At 37.7% G+C, this 20,334-nt stretch overlaps 1 protein-coding gene across 1 annotated transcript in view; it reads left to right on the forward strand.

Annotated features, from left to right (window-relative positions):
* The window catches only part of Rab38 (RAB38, member RAS oncogene family), a 60,434-nt gene that overhangs the window by 23,641 nt on the left and 16,459 nt on the right, over window positions 1-20,334 (forward strand). The window lies entirely within an intron of this gene.

Genomic DNA, 20,334 nt, shown 5'->3' on the forward strand with positions numbered 1-20,334 from the left:
GTACAAAGAAGTGGGAACTGATGCAAGGCTGGAAGACCCAGGCTCCTTTGTGGTACAAAAAGACATGTGCTTTCACTAATCTCTGTTATGTTAGCATAAGTTTTCTTTTCTACTCTCACTCTCAGCTCCCTTTTTGGTTTAAATCTCAATTTTAGAAGAAAATATCTTTTGAAGTAAATTTGTTTAATTAACTTCACTTATAATTTACATATAATACATAAATTTATCCCATGCAGTGTACTGCCCTGATTTATTTATTCATCCAATTGTAATCAAGGTAGGACATTTATCATATTCATCACATTTGTTGTATTTTTCTAAAATTTTTTGTGTGACTTTTTGTGTAACTAGATTGTTAGGATTTCAATTTATATAGTTTTTCCATGACTGTTCTATTTAGATATTTGTAAAGCCCAATAATTTGATACTTGTTTGGGTGTGCATAAGACAGGTACTGTCTCTTTACTTCTGGACTTCATATGTAGACTTCATTATAGACATTTGTACACATCTCAGAGACTTGAGAGGGAGATTTCTTGAATGGCCACTATTCAAAGTGGGCTAGGGGTATTCTGAATAGTAGTTTCATTATAGCTATGATAACCTATTATACATCTTAGATACAACTATATATTTCAAAGTAGGTAGAAGAAATAGTGTCCCATTAAATATGTTTACTTTGATTTAAACATTACCTGAATTCCTATAGGAAAATGACTGCTCAAGATTAGTGGATGAGATTGTCCTTGAAGTGTAAAGCCAGCAGCATTCAGCAGCTGCTTGACTCAAAAGATGAGAAAAGGGGAAAGGGAGTTGGTGGTCCCTTTGATGGGGTCCTACTTGAAAGAGTTTTGCTGTAGTGATTTGCAAGGCACTCTTAGCACTTGGCTCACCTATGTGCTGGCACTAATCTTTTCTTATGTGTAGAAGTTATTGTCCCTCAGTTTCCAATGTTATCTTTTTAAAAATGGTTCTTGTGTTTTAGGGCAAGTCTCCATCTCTTTTAATCCTTAATTCCCATTACTTATTAGTATTCCCTTGGTTCTTGACTAACATACAGAAGTTTAACAACTAAAGTCTTTTTCTGGGTTTGCTTTTTCATTCCAAAATATGAGCTAACTCGCCTGCTGTTTTCCCCATTCACATATGCATTTTCCTTCAGGTCCTCCCTCCCTTCCTCCCTCCCTCCATTCCTTTCTTCCTTCCTTCCTTTCTTCCTCTGTCCCTCCTGCATTCCCTCCCTTTCATTTTCTTTTTCTAACTCTTCATCTAGCTTAGGATAAACTGGATTACATGTTTTCTATGTTGATATGGTCTTTTATTACTCTTTCATTGAATACAAACCATCAGGTATTTCTTGCTTTCCAATCAAGCATTTTGTGAGGGGGACTGAAGATACTGTATAACAGACACAATCTTGTCCTCATATATGTTTGAGGACACTATGATCAATAACTTAAGGTCTGGCTGACCCTCCCACTTAAATACTGCCTTTCTAATCCTCTAAGTTTCTACTAGTGTTAAGTTTGAAGACAAACTGTGGACAGGTGTGGGAGAGCAGGCATGGAATTTCATATTCAATGAGTTAGAGTCAGTGGTGAAACACAGAACACACATTCTACTTCTGTCTTCTCTGTAAGTAATGCAGTTGCTGTTTGGCCTTCTGAGCATCCTAAATTGAACTGCTAGCTGACATGGTGGGTTAACCTTCACCATCAGTATTAGGAACCTCTGAAATAGCATGCATCATTTACATGAAGTGCCATGCTGCTCACACATCTGGAGATACATGTCTGCTAGTTTTTGAGTATAGCACTACAACATTTATAAAGCTGAGGTCCAGATTAGATATTCTGTCTGGTCCTGAGATAGCCACATTTGGGAACAGCAAACACTTCCTTCTTTGATTGCATTTCGGATCAGGGGATGTGTCCAGTAGAAAACATTTTCATAAAAGAAATCTTTAAGCAATTAATCATTTCTTATATGACATCATAATCAACTGGTCATGAACATCTGATTTCTATTTTTTCTCTTACGTATCTCCAAAACTACTAATTAACTGATGCCACACCCTCTGACTTATCCTCATGGACACATCCTGTAGCAACCCTGTGAACATCTGCAGCAGCCTTGCCCTTTCTTTCTTTCTTTCTTTTTTTTTGATTTTTAAATTGATTTTATTAATTTTGTTAATTTTTTTTCAATTTTTTTCATTTTATATAACCAAGTCCAGCCCTTTCTTAAATGAAACTGGAACTTGTGATTGAAACCACTGTGTCTGCCCTACTGCTGATTCCATCACTGAAGCCGATTTCCTGGTTTAGCCTTCCATTTCCTGCAGCAACTTTCTGTGAGAGACTTTGAAGCTGTTATTGTTGCTAGAACAATATAGTAGCCCCTGGCTAACTGATGAATTTTGATGTGTGTGTGTTTTGATGTGTGTGTGTGTGTGTGTGTGTGTGTGTGTGTGTGTGTGTGCGCGCGTCTAATCTTTAAATTATCTTTGTTTATACTAAAGTCAAAGGAAAGAAATATGATCTTTACTAAATCAGATTTTCTGTGCAGACTGCCTGAATGAATGCTCCCTGTGGATTCTGTAGGTAGAATATGATTGTTTCCTCAAAAGTCTCAGTTTTCCCCAAATATTCCTGTTTTATGCTTGTTATTTTAAAATAATTATTAAAATTTCCTATTCCTGATTATGGTGTGAATTGCTCAGGATCTCAGTCTGTCTCATTCTGTTAATTTACTCTACCAATGGATATTTTTCCCTTCCCATGACCATATATAATCATCATAAGGTGCTTTCATAATACAAGTTTGGGGTCCTGCCATCTGTGCTCTTCTCAAGTGTTGCCTAAATCCTGCTACCTGGTAAGAGGTTCACCTGTTACATTACCGATGCCTGTTGTCTGAGTTTTCCCTCTTATAGCTTTGGGATTTGCTTTCACACCACCTACTAAAGTTGTTGTAATCACTGTGAAAATGTATTTGGATTTCCCAGGTGCATTAAATCTGACTCCACTATAGCACACATGCACGCACACACTCGCAGACACACACACACACACACACACACACACACACACACACACACTCCTCCTACTGATTGTTGCCATAGCTCTGCTAGCCTGGATTTTACTGTCTGTATTTTCCTCTGAGGCACACACAGCTGCACTATGGTGAGAAAAGTCTTCCTGCATCTTGAAGTGTGGTGCTTCAGGTGTAGTTGTGCTTATAAGTAGGATGTTAGGTGACAACAGTATGGCTGGAAATAATGGAGCATGTTGTACCTGTGTCATACTTAGGATTTGTCAGATCCACAGAGGAAAACCTGCAGTGTCTTCTGTTCCTGTTCTCTTTAGCACTAGCCCCACTTCTTGCAGATTTCCTCAACTATTTCTCTTCTGTGTTTACTGACTCTTGAGGCCCACATCTCCAAGAGTGCTCTAGAATCAATAGCTGCATTGGGAAGCAAGTATTTTAAATTAAAATCTCCCCAGTTTGACTTAAAAGTAAATATACCTGGGGATGCCTTCTGTTCAGAGAATAATGTGCTTGACTATACAGCTTCTGAGATGGGGCTACTTATAGCAGTAGAAGAGTAAACATTTTACACTGCAGCATTTTTTTTCTTTTGTCATTTTAATAAGTGCTAAACACATTAATTATATTTAGGGTTTTTTCTTTTTAAGCTCATCTATGCAGGAAAACCCTACAATTCCTTTGTTTTGCTTTGCTTTTTCCTTTCCCTTTTTTAGGGGACAGGTTTTATATATGGTAGCTTGGCCTCAAACTCACTATGCAGCCAAAGGATGACTGTCATACTCTGAGCTCTGGGACAACAAGCATGTACCACATTACATGATTTTATGAGGTGATATGAATTGTACTGAACTCTTAATACTAACAAGCATGCGACATGCTATTTGTAATAGTTTTATTACATATATTTGCTTTGGTGTGTGTGTGTGTGTGTGTGTGTGTCTTGACACATGTGTGGAAGTCAAAGAACAACCATTGGGAGCAGTTCTTTCTTTCTGGCTCCAGGAATGGAAGTTTGTCAGACTTGGCCATCTCACTTGTTCATATTTTCCTCTATTGCTTCTATGGAAACTAGGGCATAATCCCATGACCTAAATTCCACCTATTAAATGGACCAGGAAATGAGAAACTAGATGACAAAGGTACAATGAAGAATCCATTTTTTTTCTGGAGTGGGATGGCATAAAATACTCATCTTTGGGAAGCAGACTAGTTTATAGGTTCCAGTGCTTGACATAGTCAGTAGCTGCTCGACCCCTGAATACTTACAGAGTTCTTTGGTGCTTCAAAAACAACTGGATCAGTTCTGGGAGGTGGCTAGGAACATTTTTTCCCCTTAAGCTGTTTCTTTTGATTTGAAGTTCATTCTGGAAGATCAAACTAGATTGCTTTTCTGGATGTATGCATGATTCTGCACACTATACAATATTCCTTGGATACAGTCATACTTATCCAGATGGTACTATGCTTCGTTCTATATATTTCAAATGGGAACATAGCTTACCATCAATGTGGTCCTGAGAAGGGTGAGAAAACCAAGTTCACTGTTGTCTTTACTATAGGACTTCTTAGACATTAATTTCCTATGTGTCCTGAATCCATGGGTACAATCTTTTATAAATTTATTTATTTTTATTATGTGTATCTGTGTGCCACATGTGTGTAGGTGCCTGTGGAGACCAGGAGAGGGTGTTGTATCCCCTGGATACAACCAGGATGGAGCTGCAACCAGATTTGAGCAGCTTGATTGATGTGGGTGCTGGCAATTAAACTACAGTCTCTGAAGAGCAGAAAGCTCTCCTAATCACTGAGCTATCTCTCTAGCCCCTGATATTAACCATGTACAAAGATTTTTGTGTAAGAACCTACTCATTTATTTGTAAGACTTAATCGGGTAGGCATTATTAACATCCAAAAGGAAATAAAAATTGAGGCATAGGTGGCAATTCCATAGTTATTTCATTGCTTTATTTTAATATACACTTCTTTATACCTAATTATAGTGCATTTTAAAAATTAAGGTATGACCTATAATCTGGTGTTGTGTTATAACAAGCAGTGGGTTTGTTGTTGTTTTGATTTTTTTCCTGTTTTTTCTAAGAGGCAACAATACTGAGTGGCAATTCCTAAGTCTTTTGCTCCATCCTAAACACTTTAACAAAGCAGTAGGAATGCTAGCCTAGAATTATGTTGTTGTTGTTGCAAAGGGAAGCTTTTCTGTGTTTCATTACATTTTTAAGCTATTCTGAAGCTGGCATAGAGGGCAGTTAAGATTGGTGAGTTTTCTGGAAGCTTTTACAAGGGTAGTATCACACGTCATTTATTTTACAGGCATCTAGAAAATAAACAGTTATAAAACTCGCATTTATCCAAGCTGGAATTGCATAGATAATTGCACTGGGGTGTGGGTAAATAGTTATTCTAATTTCTTTTTCTAATGAGTTGAGCATAACACATTATTTTTAAAATCCTTTTCTATTAAAACAAGTAATAAGCCATCTCTGATTCTTTTTAGATTTCAAGTGTCAAAATGTTACAAAAGAAACCTCGATTGCCCCTTGTGTATTCATTGGTGAGCACAACTTTTAACAGGTGACATCTTTTAGGATCTGTGTTATGAATGGTATACCTTAAGCCCATTGTGTGTTCAAAGAAACATTATTATTTTCTTTTTAACAAGGCCTTAAGGAAAGTACATCAGTTTGCACATTCAGCTCTCATGGGTTTAGATGGAGTTATAAGATGCAACTATATTGACTTATCTGGTCATGCCTTTTAACCTGGTCATACATTTTATCCTACAATTTTAGTTCTTCTGTTTGGAGATGTTAGAAGGATGAGACCTGTTTGAAATCTAAGTAAGAGTGAAGTTTGAAGGTGTAATTTAAAGGAGATTGTAGGTGTGTTTAATAGTCATGACCGGTACCGTAATGACTATCAGTCTGTATTACCACCATTTGAATAGTTATTTCTGACAGATTATTAATGTCTTACTTTGAGAAATGGAAAACTTTTCCTGAGTTTGAGAGTGTCTTAAGCCTGACTCACAAACTCAAGCTACCCATCTGCTTATAGATTAGCATAAATTAATAGCAACAATTTAATTTTTACCTAATTCTATAAATATGCTCTATCTAGCTCTGTGCTTACTGTTTGCTAGATAGCCTGACATCCCATTTCAGGAGGGTAGAAAGAGATGATTAGTGAATATAACTATGGCTTGGTGATGAGAAGGCACAGTGTTACACCTGCCATTGTCCTTTATGGTTAATGATTTTATAACTTAGACCTCTAACTCTTACTTTCTCACATTTAGAAAATTATAGTATCCCATCTTGAGACTATTTCAGAGGAGCCTAATTTATGTGCTAATATGGAACTCACCCTGAACAGGGATTATTCTGATTTCTTTACTGCCCAGTTCAATAATCTCCAACATGCTCCATTTATTAATGGTTATTATTAATGACTCTTAATCAGACAACTTAGCAAGTATTAGTAAACAATAACCTATGGGTCAAATATAGGTCACTTCTGTATTAATCTAAGATTCTTTTGGAGCAGAGCTATGCTTGTGATTTATACATTATTGATGGCTCCTTTTTTGCTTCAACTACAGAGGATTTATACAAGAGGTGTTACAGACTGCAAACCCTGAGCTGTTCAACATCTGCCCTTTTCAAAGTGTGCCATGGGTGTTTTATAATGAGAACAGCTTCTCTTATCAAGCTTATTATGAGTTTACATAAAATACTGTGCTACTGGTTTCTTTCAAACAAATTTGTAATGAAGCTACTGTTAATTTACTGTTTTATGGATGAGGACATTAAACTTTAATGTAAAAAGTTTGAATGACTAGCCAAAGTACTCATGGTTGGCATGTAATAAAGATGAAATTTCAATATAGGTGTACTAACAGCCCAGATTAGCCACCCAAGCATCAGATTATGCTAGTAGCTTTCCATTATTGTAGCTTTCTACAACAATAACTACTTACTGAGCAGTTGGCACTTACAGATGTATAAGTCTGTCTTCCAGAAGATTAAAGTCTAATGAGAGAGACACACACAATGAAAATAGGTTTTTCTTCACCTTCACAAAACTCCTGATAGAAAGACCTCTGAAGGGGAAAGGTCTACATATATTTCTCAACCCATGATTTCAAAGGTTTCAATCCATGGTTCTTTCATAGAGGTGAGGGCAAAATCATGTGAGTCAGGAAAAGACAGGAGCAAAGATAAGATCAAGAGGGAAAGGCAAAGAGAGAAGAAAAGGAAGGCCAGGAAAGATTGAGGAAGGTTAAGAAGAAGGGAAAACATGGATAGGAAATACTCTTCTAGGGTACTCATGACCTACTTAACCTAGGTATACCCCAATTTTGAGAATATTTATCACCTCCTAATAATGCCATTAAATTGTGAATCAGGCTGGAGATTTATCTCAGTGGTAGAGCATTTGTCCAACAAAGGCAGGTCTCTGGATTCAGTCCCTAGTCCAAAAAAAAAAAAAAAAAAAAAAAAAAAAAAAAAACCAAACAAAATAATCCAGACATCATAAGGGAGTCTAAATTGAAGGTCTCTGTCTGGACCCTCCCCTAGAATAGGGAACTCCTGGAAAGAGGAGGAGGAAAGATTTTTGGAGTCAGAGGGGATGGAAGACAGCAGGAGACCATGACTCACTAACTCAACTAAGCAGGGTAGCAAGGTACTTGAGTCTACACCAGACCTTCTGCCTACATATTATGACTGTTACCTTAGTGGTTTTGTGGGAATCTTAACAGTGGCAGCAGGTATATCTCTAACTCTTTTTCTATTCTTGAGATATTTCTTCCTGTTGGGTTCCCTTGTGCAGTCTTTATATAAGGTTCTTTTGCCTCATCTTATTGTATATTGTATTTTTTCTAGTCTATTGTCTTCTCTTGGAGGCCTGTTTTTTTTTTTTTTTTTTCTGAAGAGGAAACAGAGGGGTAGGGATAGATCCAAGGGAAAGTAGATGTGGGGGCTAGCTGGGAAAGTGGAGGGAAGTTGGGCAAGAAGTCTTACTTCTAGCTGAGAAGCTATTGGCAATTGATGGCTTCTGGGAAAGGAAGAATCAGTTTTCTTCAGGGATTCGGCCCTTGAGTAGCTACCAATTCTCTAATAGATAGACTTACACCTGTGTATGTACAGAAAGCAGTAAGTGAGCTCAGTGTTTGTGGTTGTCTGAAAGAAAATGGCTCCTAAAGTGAGTGGCAGTGTATTGAAGTGTAGCCTTTTTAGATTAGGTGTCATTGTGGAGGTGGGCTTTGAGGTCTCATATATATACTCATGCCACCCCCAGTGAATCAGATTATTTCCTGTTAGCTGCAAGTCAAGATGCAGTACTCTCAACTGCTTTTTCAGCATCATGTCTGCATGCATGCCATCATTTGCAGCATGTTGAAAAGTGACTAAAACTCTGAAAATGCAAGCTACCCCAATTAAATATTGTTCCTTTATAAGAATTGCCATGGTCATGGTGTTTCTACACAGCAACAGAAATCTTAACAGTGATTTTAGTATTTATTTTTAAGGACACATAGAATCTGGTGGGAGTAGTGCACATGTGGGCAATAGAGGAGGAATTAGAGTAGTAGGAATGGGGAATGGATTTGACCAAGACACACTATATTCAAGCATGACATCTTCAAATACCAGACATAAAACAACAGCACATCTCCATGTAATTATTGCACCAGAACTCCAAAGGCTTCTCTCACAATCCTGTCAACGAAACCATGATATTCTCTGTACTTACTCCCTTAGAGCCTTGAATTTCTTAAGTATTCTTTGACACCTTTTCAGAGTACTCCAGTATGATTTTTGGGGGTGGACAGACTATCAGAATTGGAAAGGAGAGAATGAAGAGCTTCTTTAAGCAAAATTCAGAGATCTTTGCCAAATGCCTTGGTAGAAGGTCCCATTACTTCTGTTCTTACCTTTAGTGATGCATTGTATTGGTTTAGAGATGGTTCTCATGAGAATGAGTTCACTGTGGGAAAGAAAACAAAAGCTAAACACTAGTGAGCTTATCTAGAGGAAGGCTGGAGTTGATGGGATCTGTAAGATTTGGATTTTTTTTGTTTTGTTTGCATGTGTGTTGTGTGCATGTGTGTGTTCACATAAGTGTAAGGGAGTACATATATACATGTACACACACATGTAGAGAACCAGAATCACCATCAAGTGTCTTATACTTTCAATTCTCACCTTGTTTATTGAATCAGGGTCTCTCTCTAACTCTAGCTAGTCTCACTAACCAATTTGCCTAGAGAAGCCTCTGTTTCTGTCTCTTAAGTGCTAGGATTACAAGTGTCTCATCATACTGGTCAGGATTTTGCATGGATTCTGGGAATCTGAACTCCATTCTTCATTTCATGCTTGCAAGGCAAGTGCTTTATGCACTGATTTATCTCCCTAGCAACTCAAAATTCCATTTTGCCCTCTCTTCAAATCATTTCCCAACTCTGCTTTTTTTTTGGAAAAAAAAATCTATGTACTTCTTTTTGGAATTCCAAGGGCTAAAGATGCTCCCAAGGTTCCACCTAGCTCAAGATTCACCTGAAATGCTAAAGCCCTTTTTCATAAAACTGTAATTTTATATACAAATAATGAGAACAGCTTATAAAATTCTGTGGTGTTGGTGATGTAAATGTTGCTTGGTTGTAGCCAGGTGCAGGTTATAGCTAAATTTTGAACTCTAGACATCACCAGGAGATTACATTGCTTATCCACTCATTCAAAGAATGATCAAATACAACCAGAGATTGTTTCTGGGTTCTTGTTTCTGCTTGGATAGCTGCCTCTCGATATAATTTCTTTCCATTCCTTAGACTTCCATTTCTTTATGGATCTGCATCTTCATACTACCCAGAGATCACAAACCTGATGTGTTTAGACCTTGGTGCTTCTCTACAAACACCATCATCTTGCTTCAAGGCCTTTCACATACAGTTAGCTAAATTAGAACTTATAACCTGTTACTCATCCTTGAGGATCCTCTGTCCTGAGCATCAAAAACTCCTGTAGAGAGCCTCTGACCTGCTTTCCCAGAGCTTTTTATTTTTAAATCCATCTCTCTCAATAATTATGATACATTACATGAAATACTCTCTTGGTCTTTTTACCTTCTACTTGGAAAGATATATTTCCTGTTTTTATGCACATTGTTCTCTCCCTTTAGGACTCAGCTTGATATCCAAGATTACTGACTTTAAGTCATCTTTACCTTCACTTCAGACTTTATGTAGTGATTTCTTCTACAATGTGGGCCCTACTCTCATCTATGAGTGTTCCTGTTTGTCACCCAACATAACATCTGCTACAGACAAGGTGATTGATTTGTCAGAGACTATTGAATAGAAGATCATTGTTTACTGTCATGACTTTCAGAAGTTCCATATACTATATTGTTCCCTCTCTACCCTTTGTGGACAATTTCTGTCCTTGGAGAACTCTGCAGAAAAGAAAAATTAAATTACTTTTGTATTTCCCAGAAGGGCTCTACAGTATGCAACTTCTTTCATCTAGTAAGTTCTCCAGACACTTGGCACAATAAGGAGATTGCTGCTGTGTGAATGGGGAATAGAGAGAGGAGAAATGAAGGGGAAGGAGACCTCCTCCTCTCCTAATGCCTTCTGTCATAAACTGGGATTTCAAATCCTAATAATACTACCTAGAATCAAATAAGTACCTGATACTAGTCCATGGTTCTGATCACCCAGTGTATTTCAACTTTTCTCTTTACTTATTTTCTTTTTTGTGTTATTTGAGACATACAAAATGGTTATCATATTCGTCTGTTTTTACTAATAAATAACAGAGCTTTAGGAAAGTTCTATAAAATTTCTTTAAAACATTTGTTCATTCATTTCATTTATAAGTGTGTGTGTACTTACTTGCCTGACTGAGTTTCTGTGCTCTTCATGTATATAGGCATCTGTGGGAGCTAAATGTAAGAGTTAGAGTTTAGGCAGTTGTGAGTCACAATGTGAATAACAAGCACAAAATCCAGGCCCTCTACAAGAGCAGTAAACATGTTAAGTCGTCGCTATAGCTCCAAGGCAGCTTTTTAGTGATGTTTATTGGTCATTTCAGGACTCATCTTCAGAACTGGGTTAATGATCTGTCTACTGACAGTGATTCTTGAGGAGATTTTCACATCAGGGACATCTAAGGGGCCAGGCACTTTGGTCAAACTTTTAGAAATAACTGTATAGAAACATAAATTTTTTTTGAAAATACTGATTTAGTTATTTTGAGTCATAAACTAACATGCATTGTGTTAATGTTCATTTATTCATTCTGAAAGCATTCTGTGAGTTTCTGCTGTGTCTATAGTTGGACATTTCACTACGCGCTAAGACTGAAAAAAAAGGACAGTTCCTCTTCTTTTTATATTAATATTTTATTTTTATTTTAGCTATCGATCCCAGTTCCCTCTCTCTCCCTCCCTCCCTACCTCTTTCCTTCTCTCCCACCCTCACATGCACCCCGACCACCCTCCCCTCCCCCACTCCACATGTAGAGTGATGCCCTCCAGGAGGGTCATCTAAATCTGTCAAGTCATTTGGAGTAGGGACTAGGACTTCTCTCCTGTCTCTAGGTTAAGGGAGTATCCCTCCATGGGGGATGTGCCTGCAAAGTCCTTTTGTGCACCATGAATACATCCTTGTTCCACTGTCTGAGGTCTCTTAGACTGCTCAGGCCTTCTAGCTGAGACCCATGTTCAGGGGGTCTGAGTCAGTTCCATGCTGGATTCCCAGTCTGGTGGCCCATTAGCTCCTCCTTGTTCAGGTCAGCTGTCTCTATGTGTTTCTGCAGTGTGGTCTTGCCCTCCTTTTCTGCATCTGGATTTCAGTTTGGATCAGTGTTTAGCTGTGGGTGTTTGCTTCAGTTTCCATCAGCTACTAGATGAGGGCTCCATGGTGGTGAATAAGTTAGTCATCAATCTCATTATCAGGGAAGGACATTTATGATAGCCTTTCCACTGTCGCTCAAATTGTTAGTTGGTGTCAGTCTTGTAGGTCTCTGGACATTTCTTTAGTTTTCTTCAAACCTATAATGGCTCCCTCTTTTATGCTTTCTCTCTCTCTCTCTCTCTCTCTCTCTCTCTCTCTCTCTCTCTCTTTCTCTCTCTCTCTCTCTCTCTCTCTCTCTCTCTTTTCTCTCTTCTATTCCTCCTCTGACTCAATCTTCCTAGTCCCAAGTGCTTTCCTCTCCTCCCCTTCTCTTTCTTCTCACTGCCCCCTGCCCCATGTGCTCTGGAGAACTTGTCCCTTCACCCTTCTGTGAAGGACCTTATATGAATCTCTTAGAATCCACCTTGTATCCTAGTTCCTCTCATGGTGTGAATTATAGGCTGGTGATCCTTTGCACTAGGTCTAAAATCCATATATGAGTGAAAGGGTAGTTCCTCTTAATCAAAAAAGCCCGCAGTCTCCTAGGAGAAAGCCTACAAACAATTCCGGTGTAGTGTAAAATTTGATTAAAAATAAAAGTCCACACAGTAAGAACTGTGAGAGAAATTGATAACATAACTGTTCCCTACATCTTAGTGAAACAGCTTGTTTTCTGTTTGATTAGGGTCACTAAGCATAAGGAGGCACCAAGAGAAGATGACTCAATGGAGACTCTTTGCAGAACTTTTTCATGGGTGTAGAATGGAGCCTTAGGAATCAAATTAAGGGACCCAGGGACTGTTGAAGACATTCAAGCTTCTCATCTTAATTCTAAGTGTACCTTCAAGGGCATGTTACTGCTACTCCAGAGTTATGTAACTTTACAAGACTTTGGGAAATAATCATAAAAAGGCCACAGAGAATTCTAATATTAATGATACTTTATAAGAATGCAAATGCATGGGGTTTTGTTTGTTTGTTTTGTTTTGTTTACTCCAGACAGGGTTTCTCCATGGCTTTTTGGAGGCTGTTCTTGAACTAGCTCTTGTGGACCAGGCTGGTCTCCAACTCACAAAGATCCACCTATCTCTGCCTCCCGAGTGCTGAGATTAAAGGTAGGAACCACCACTGACTGGCTGCTTTATTTTTTAATTTTAAATAATAAGCAATATTATTTTACATATCAATCTGGTTCCCATTCCCTCCCATCCTTCCATGTCCCCCACTGACCAGCATCCCATCCCTCTTCTGCCCCACAGAAGGTGGGGCCTTCCATGGGGGATCATCAAAGTCTGTAACATCTTTTGGGGCAGGGCTGTGGCCCTCCCCTGTGTGTCTAGACTGATAGAGTATCCCTCCATGAGGAATAGGCTCCCAAAGTCCATTCCTACACTAGAGATAAATACTGTTCCAATACCAGAGTTCCCATAGACTGCCCAGGTCTCCTAACTGATACCCACATTCAGGAGAGGTCTTTTAAAGAGACTTTGCCCTAAGTGATTCAGTTATTCATTTTGCCAAACTTTACAAAGAACAAAGCACAAGAAGATGCTAGAGAAAGTAATTTATTTACCTGCTATCATCTGTTTAGCTTGTGGAAGAGTCAGAATTAAAATACCGCTCTCTTTGGTCAAACATCACATTCTGTTTTTTTGTTTTTCTTTCTTTTTTGTTTTTTTTTCCTTCCTCACTTCCAAGAATATAAATATAATTATTTTGTCTTAGTCTATGGTACATAGACAAACATACATATTGTCTTATGTATTAGATGGCTTCATGTCCATGTCTGTATTTTCTTCAATGATCCCAAACTTTTTCAGTGGTTCTGCCACTGCTTTTATTTCCACCATAAGTAATGACTCCATCTGATGTGATCAAACATGTCAACTTTATTTCCTTATATTGTTTGTAGTTTGTGATTATCCTCAGTGAAACTTTATTCTTTAATGTTCTCAAAAATTCTCCCTCATGCTGATTAGTCTATTGAGAACAGCTTTGTTCTAGTAGACTCCTTCCCAGGCTCCTCTGCTTCCTACTTCCTGCTTGTTTTGAATGCTTGGCAGACACATCTCAGGGCTTAGAATTCTGGGACTTTGCTCTTCTGCCATGTGGGGTTGCCTTTGCTGTACTGCTTGTCTGCTCCCTGATGCCCTGTATTATGGCCATATTTTATTGGAACACAGGCTTCTGAGATTGTTTAGGAAAAGCTTCATGGACATTTCTGATTCTGAGAGCTTCAGGTATGAGTTTTCTCAGCTTCACACAATTTTACTTCTCTGGATGGTTCTCAAATTTTAGATTTAAGATTGTTTCTCTTTATTGCTGGAAAGCCTTGTTCCACTATTTTGTCACAATGTGTGGCTCTGTAGAGGTCTCATCCCTTCTGATTCTCACAGCTCTTTGTTGAGGCTGTTTTCCATTGTCTGCCCAGTGATCATTTACTTCAGCATAGCAATCTCTAAATTCACACATTATTGCTATTTATGACTGTTGCTCTTTTATGTTTCTGGACTCTGAGTCCTTTCACCTTAGAAACAAATATTCTAAAAGAAACTATTCCTTTGGTAATGTTCTGCCTTCCTTCTTTCCATCTTTCTTTCTTCCTTCCTTTCATTCATCCATCCTTCTCTCCTTCCTTCCTTCCTTTTTTTCTTTCTTCCTTCCTCTCTTCCTTTCTTCCATTCTTGTTCTTTAAGATTTTTCTGACTTGGGGTAACCTCATTTAATTAAGTCTGTGAACTTTTCATGTTTTCCACAGAATTTCAATACTTTTCAATTTTTATTTTATTGTATACATTTTGCCTAAACATTCTTTTATTGTTAGGCTATTTGGAGTATATAGCTATATTTGATTTAGACTTGGATGTTGCAAGTATTTTTTTGTAGTAGAATGGAGAAGTAATAGAGGGCTACAGTCATTTAGTCAGACCCTGTGTGGGCATGAAGATTCCCTCATCTCCCTCCATAAGAACTTTAGACTATGCTGGCTACATCCATGCTAAATAACCCTTTACCAATTTTCCATTATGTCCAAATTTCCAAAACTGTGTCAAGATCTCATAAATGAATGCTTTCCTTATTCTCTTATCTTAATAAGCCATTTAATATATTTTATTAGCCTCAGATAAGTTTTGCATAATATTGGTAAGGAAAATGAACAGGCAAAGTTCATTCTTCTGTCACTCCTGATTGGAATCTGTTTGTGTGCTTTATCTGCTTGCTGATCACTTTCTCATTCCAGTCCTTGCTAATATGTAACTCAATTATTGCAATTTCTTTAAAAGTAAATATCATTTTGTCCTAATTTTATAATGTGGTGAGTAAAGTCTGGCAGTATAGGAGTACCATCCCTCCAGTCGCCTATCACAGCTAGGAGTGAAATTCATGACAGTTGATTCACCTGCTCTCCTTGCCAACTTCCTACTTAAAATAAAATAAAAAATAAATAAAATAGACAAATGCTATACCTCCCCTCTCAGAACCAGTGTCTCTCTCTCTCTCCTCTTTCCATGCCTAGCAAGGGTTTTCCTGTTTCAGAAGGGCATTGTTAAGACCTCTTTATCTTCTTCCTCTTTGTATAACTTATTGTTTTCTATATTGACTTTGCTTGTCCCCCTCCCTTCTGTGGTGCTTTGCTTTCTCTGATGGTGTCTTGTTTGCCATCTTTGAAGCATTCTTGATTTGTTAGTGACAGCCTTATCATCCCAAGGCCTTCCATTTCATCTCTGTCTGCTTCACTGCAAGTGCAATATTGATTTCTTGGCAGAGCCTGCTGAGATTGGGGGAAAATCAATATCCCATTAGACTTAAGTGAGGAGTAGCAGAGCTCCTCAGCTGCCAGCCCACTGACCTGGCATGCTGGGACAGTACTCAAAGACTGGCTTAGCCTGCTGTGCCCAGCTAGATTCTGAAACAATGAGAATGTCATAGGGAGAAGGAAGGTGTTCTAGTAGGGACAGGCAGCACTTTCCTATGCTCTAGTATACCTGAAACAAAATATCTGTGACTCCAGAAAGAGGCGAAAACTGTGGAATGGAAACAGAAGATCACAGTAATTTGCAGACTGTTAGAAACAAGATAAAATGGAGAAATACTGAATGATAACTTCATAAGGGAGTTCACCGACTAATCCAGAACACTGAACAAAGCAGCAGGGAAGGGGGGAATTGGGCTTGCACAAAAAGAGAGAAATGGAAAATCTTTAGAAGTGAAAACAAAAGACATACAAGACCTGTAGAGAGGATGATGGGTGATGATCTACCCCCTGGCAGCTGTGCCTCATTACTTAATGCCTATAATGCTGGCAGAAGGAAGGAACAGATCCTAAGAGAAAGTCTCCAGTCAAACTGCTCAGGTGGCAAGGAGGTGGTTGAAGAGACAATGATTCACCATGGTGTCACTAAAGCACCAAATGCTCATCCTCCCATTAACAGGGTGAGGCCCAGAGAGCCTCATGAATACTCCATGTGAGCCAACCTGAACTGAAACCTAGGAGAGCAAACTTGCTCAAGCTAAGGTTAATGATGCTGGCATAAACAATCCAAGCATTAGTAAGAGGAGCATATGCAGACAAAGGATAAATAAGGCCTGGTTGCATCAGAGACTCAGATGCTGAGATCCACTCAGCATTGGTGTTGCATATTAGTGGGTGAAGTACTCAGGGCAACACTTATAAGGATGTCTGGGAAAATCCAGAAGCATGGTCCACCCCTTCTGATGTTTGTCCATAAATCCAGTTCAGACCCCTATTGTCTGATCATATACCAAGTGTTTCTAGAAACACAAAGAGCAGATCTGGCATCATCAACTTGCTCTAGAAAAATATATTATGGAGAATTTGGATCTAACATCCATCTCAGCAAATTAGGGATATTGACTGAAACTATGACTATCACTTTGACTTTCATTTGCTGTGGAAGTTGAAATGAAAAATGTCCCTAATAAGTACCAGTACTTGAATACTTGGTTCCCAGATGGTTGTGTTGTTTAGAGAAGGTTGGGGTGTGTGGCCTTGCTGGAGGAAGTATGTTACTAGGGCAGACTTTTAGTGCTCATAGTCTTACCCTACTTCCAGTTAATTCTCTGATTCATGATTGTGTTTGAAGATTTGAGTTCTCTGGGCTACAGCTGTTTCTTTTCCATGATAAATACTTATTCAGAACCATAGGTGAACTAAATTCCTGTTCACATAGGTTACCTTGGCCCTAATAGTTATCACAGCAACAGAAAAATAATGGAAACATTTAAATATAAGTGTTCCTTATTTTGTTGTGTTTTTTATATTATTCAATTAGTTTAATTCCATTTGTTTCTGCACCTCTTTCGTTCTGTTCTTTCTCGTATTTACCTGCAACCCCTGTAACTTTCTATATTTCTCATATCTGTTTCTTTTTGTTTCATCCACCATCAATTCATGTTTATACTTCTTCACTAATAATTTTAAACTATTTAAGCAAACAGAATCCCATTCCAACTCTTTTTTCTAATTCTTATTTATTTTCCTGTTAATCTAATATTAATTCCTGTTAATCTCTAGTCTTACTAAGCCCATTTTCCTTCCAATCTTACTCTTAGTAATGAATATCTTAATATATACCACACTTTCCTCTTCCTCCTTTGTTCCATTAAAGTTAACACAACTGCACTGTTTCTAACTGACAATGGTCACAATGAGCTTATTATCTGTGGTTGTTCCATATTTAGTATCCTACTCAGAGTACTATTGGAAATCATGTCTGATGAGCAATACCCTTCCTTAATCCAGTAAACTGGAATGACACTTGACCCCTATTACCACCTAGATCAAGTTGAACATTGCAGTTACTTTCACTGAAAGCATATTGATTACTAAACAAAAATCCAACCAAGTGCTTAAGTCTTGCAGATGCACTAGAAACAGAGAAAAAGACAAAAGCAAGACTTAGCTGCAAATATACACTGGCTTGGTAAGATATTCTGGTTACAGTGAATTAGGTGAAATCCCAAAGGAAGCCAGAAGGGTGAATTAGATTTAATCCCAAAGGACACCATAAAAATAATTATAAGGATACTTAACAAAATAAAGAGACATAAATTCCTGAGTGAATTAAAAGAGAATGCACGACAAAAGTTGAATGAGATAAAGAAGCCAATAAGGATAAGAAGGAAAATTCCACACAGTTTTAGAAATACTAAAAACAAATTTAAATTTTAATAATGAAAACTAAATAAGTGAAATAAAACTCAGTGAAAACCTCATAATAGAATGAATCAAGTGGAAGACAGACTATCAGGGCTTGAAGATAAAGTAAACACATTTAATATCAGACCAGGCCTTTGAAAAAAATCCAACATCTCTTCATGATTAAAAACTGTAACAAAACTAGTAGTAGAAGAAATATACCCCAACACAATATAAGCTATATGGCAGACCTATCACCAATATTATCATAAATGAGAAAAACCTGCAAGCATTTTCACTAATATTAGGAACAAAAGGAGGATGTCCACTTTCATTTATTCTTTGAGAATTTTATACAATGAATTTCGTCATACAAATACCTGACTCTTCCCATTATCTCCTCCTAGAACCCCATAACCTCCCTACCCCCTCCAGCTTCTGCTCAAAGTTTTACAGCAATAAGGTAACTGAAGAGAATAAAAATCATACCAATATGGAAGGAAGAGAATGATGTCAAAGCATCCTTATTGCAGAAAACATAATCCTATATGTAAGAGACCAGAATACCTTTAGAACCGACAAGCACTTCCCAAAAACAGGATGAAAAATTAACCCATAAAACCCTGCAACTTTCTTTAAAACATATAATAATAATAATAATAATAATAATAATAATAATAATAAGTAGTAGTAGTAGTATTGGATATAATGATAGAGAAATCAGGAAAACAGTCTCATTCACAAGTACCTCAAAAACAAAACAAACAAAAAAAACAAACCCCCAGAACAAATCTAACCAAGGAAAAAACGCTATATTGAAAATTTTTGAACATTGAAAAGGAAATTTTAGATACTTGAAGATGGAAAGATCCATTGTGAGAATACTATACCAATGAAGACAATCTACAAATTTAATGTTATCCCCATCAAAGTTATGGCCTTGTTCTCTAAGGATCTAGAAAAAGAAAAAAAAACAAATAATAATAACAATAATAATAATAATAATAATAATAATAATAATAATAATAATAAAAACTTCCAAAATTTCACACTAAAGCACAAAAGACCCAGAATGGTTAAAATGAGCATAAAATATAATACAGATGTGTTGTGATATATTATTTATGATCTAATAAAGCTTGCCTGAAGATCAGAATGCAAAGCTAACCACAGCCTTAGGGGCCAGGCAGTGATGGCACAAATCTTCAATCCTAGCAACCACACTAGTTAGCCATAGAAGCTGGATGGTGGTGATGAGAGAAAGACAGATAGATCTCTGTGAGTTCAAAACCACCCTGAGCTACATGAGACTGAGTCAGTTAAAAGGAGAAACAGAACTCGCATCTTTAATCCCAGCATTAGGGATGTGGAGACAGGAGTGATATGCCTGGGTGGAGAGAGGAATATAAGGAAGACAGGAACTCATTGCAGTCCGAGTCTGAGGAGCAGCTCAGTGAAAATGCAATCTGAGCCAGGATCAGTCTTTAGGTCTGAGGCAGATGTCAGAAACAGTGGCTGCCTGCTTTGCTTTTCTGATCTTCATATTAAGCCCCAATATCTGTCTTTGGGTTTTCATTATTCATGCAACACTGATGGTATCACCATACCTGTGTATTAGTTTTCCTACAGAGCCACAGTACCCAAAATGGCATAGTAATGGGTCTAAAATAGGATTTTAGGTAAACAGAATAGAGGATTCATATAAAACCCCAGATAACTACAGCCACCCAAGTTCTGATAATGATGTCCAAAATCCAGATGGAAGGAAAGTCAGCCTCTTCCACAAATGGTGCTTAGGAAACACATAGAAAATGGAACTTGATCCATCATCTCTTCTTCCTTGAAGACTCTTAGTTTAGTGATGGATCAAGTTCCAGAACATAGTGAAGTTATTACATGTCCTTGCACTTGCTGGAAAATGTAGCTTTATGGAAAATCCTTTTCTTGTTTGTGTTTAGTTTAGGCTGTCTAAAACATAAGCATGCAACCTATCTACACTGTTGTTGATGGTGTTATTGTCTGTGAGATGATATATCAAGGAAAACTAAAGATTTTCAAATTCAAAGTGATTGTATTATGTCAGGTTTCCTTTTCTGCTCCTATCCATGTTCCTCTTCCCCTCCTCCTGCATGTTATCTAAGTATTAGTTACCTTTTCTACACACAGGGCTTATCAAATAACTGTCAATTGCAAATCATGTCCACAAAAT

Source organism: Phodopus roborovskii, unplaced genomic scaffold, assembly GCF_943737965.1.
Source record: "Phodopus roborovskii unplaced genomic scaffold, PHOROB, whole genome shotgun sequence".
NCBI classification, from domain to species: Eukaryota; Metazoa; Chordata; class Mammalia; order Rodentia; family Cricetidae; genus Phodopus; species Phodopus roborovskii.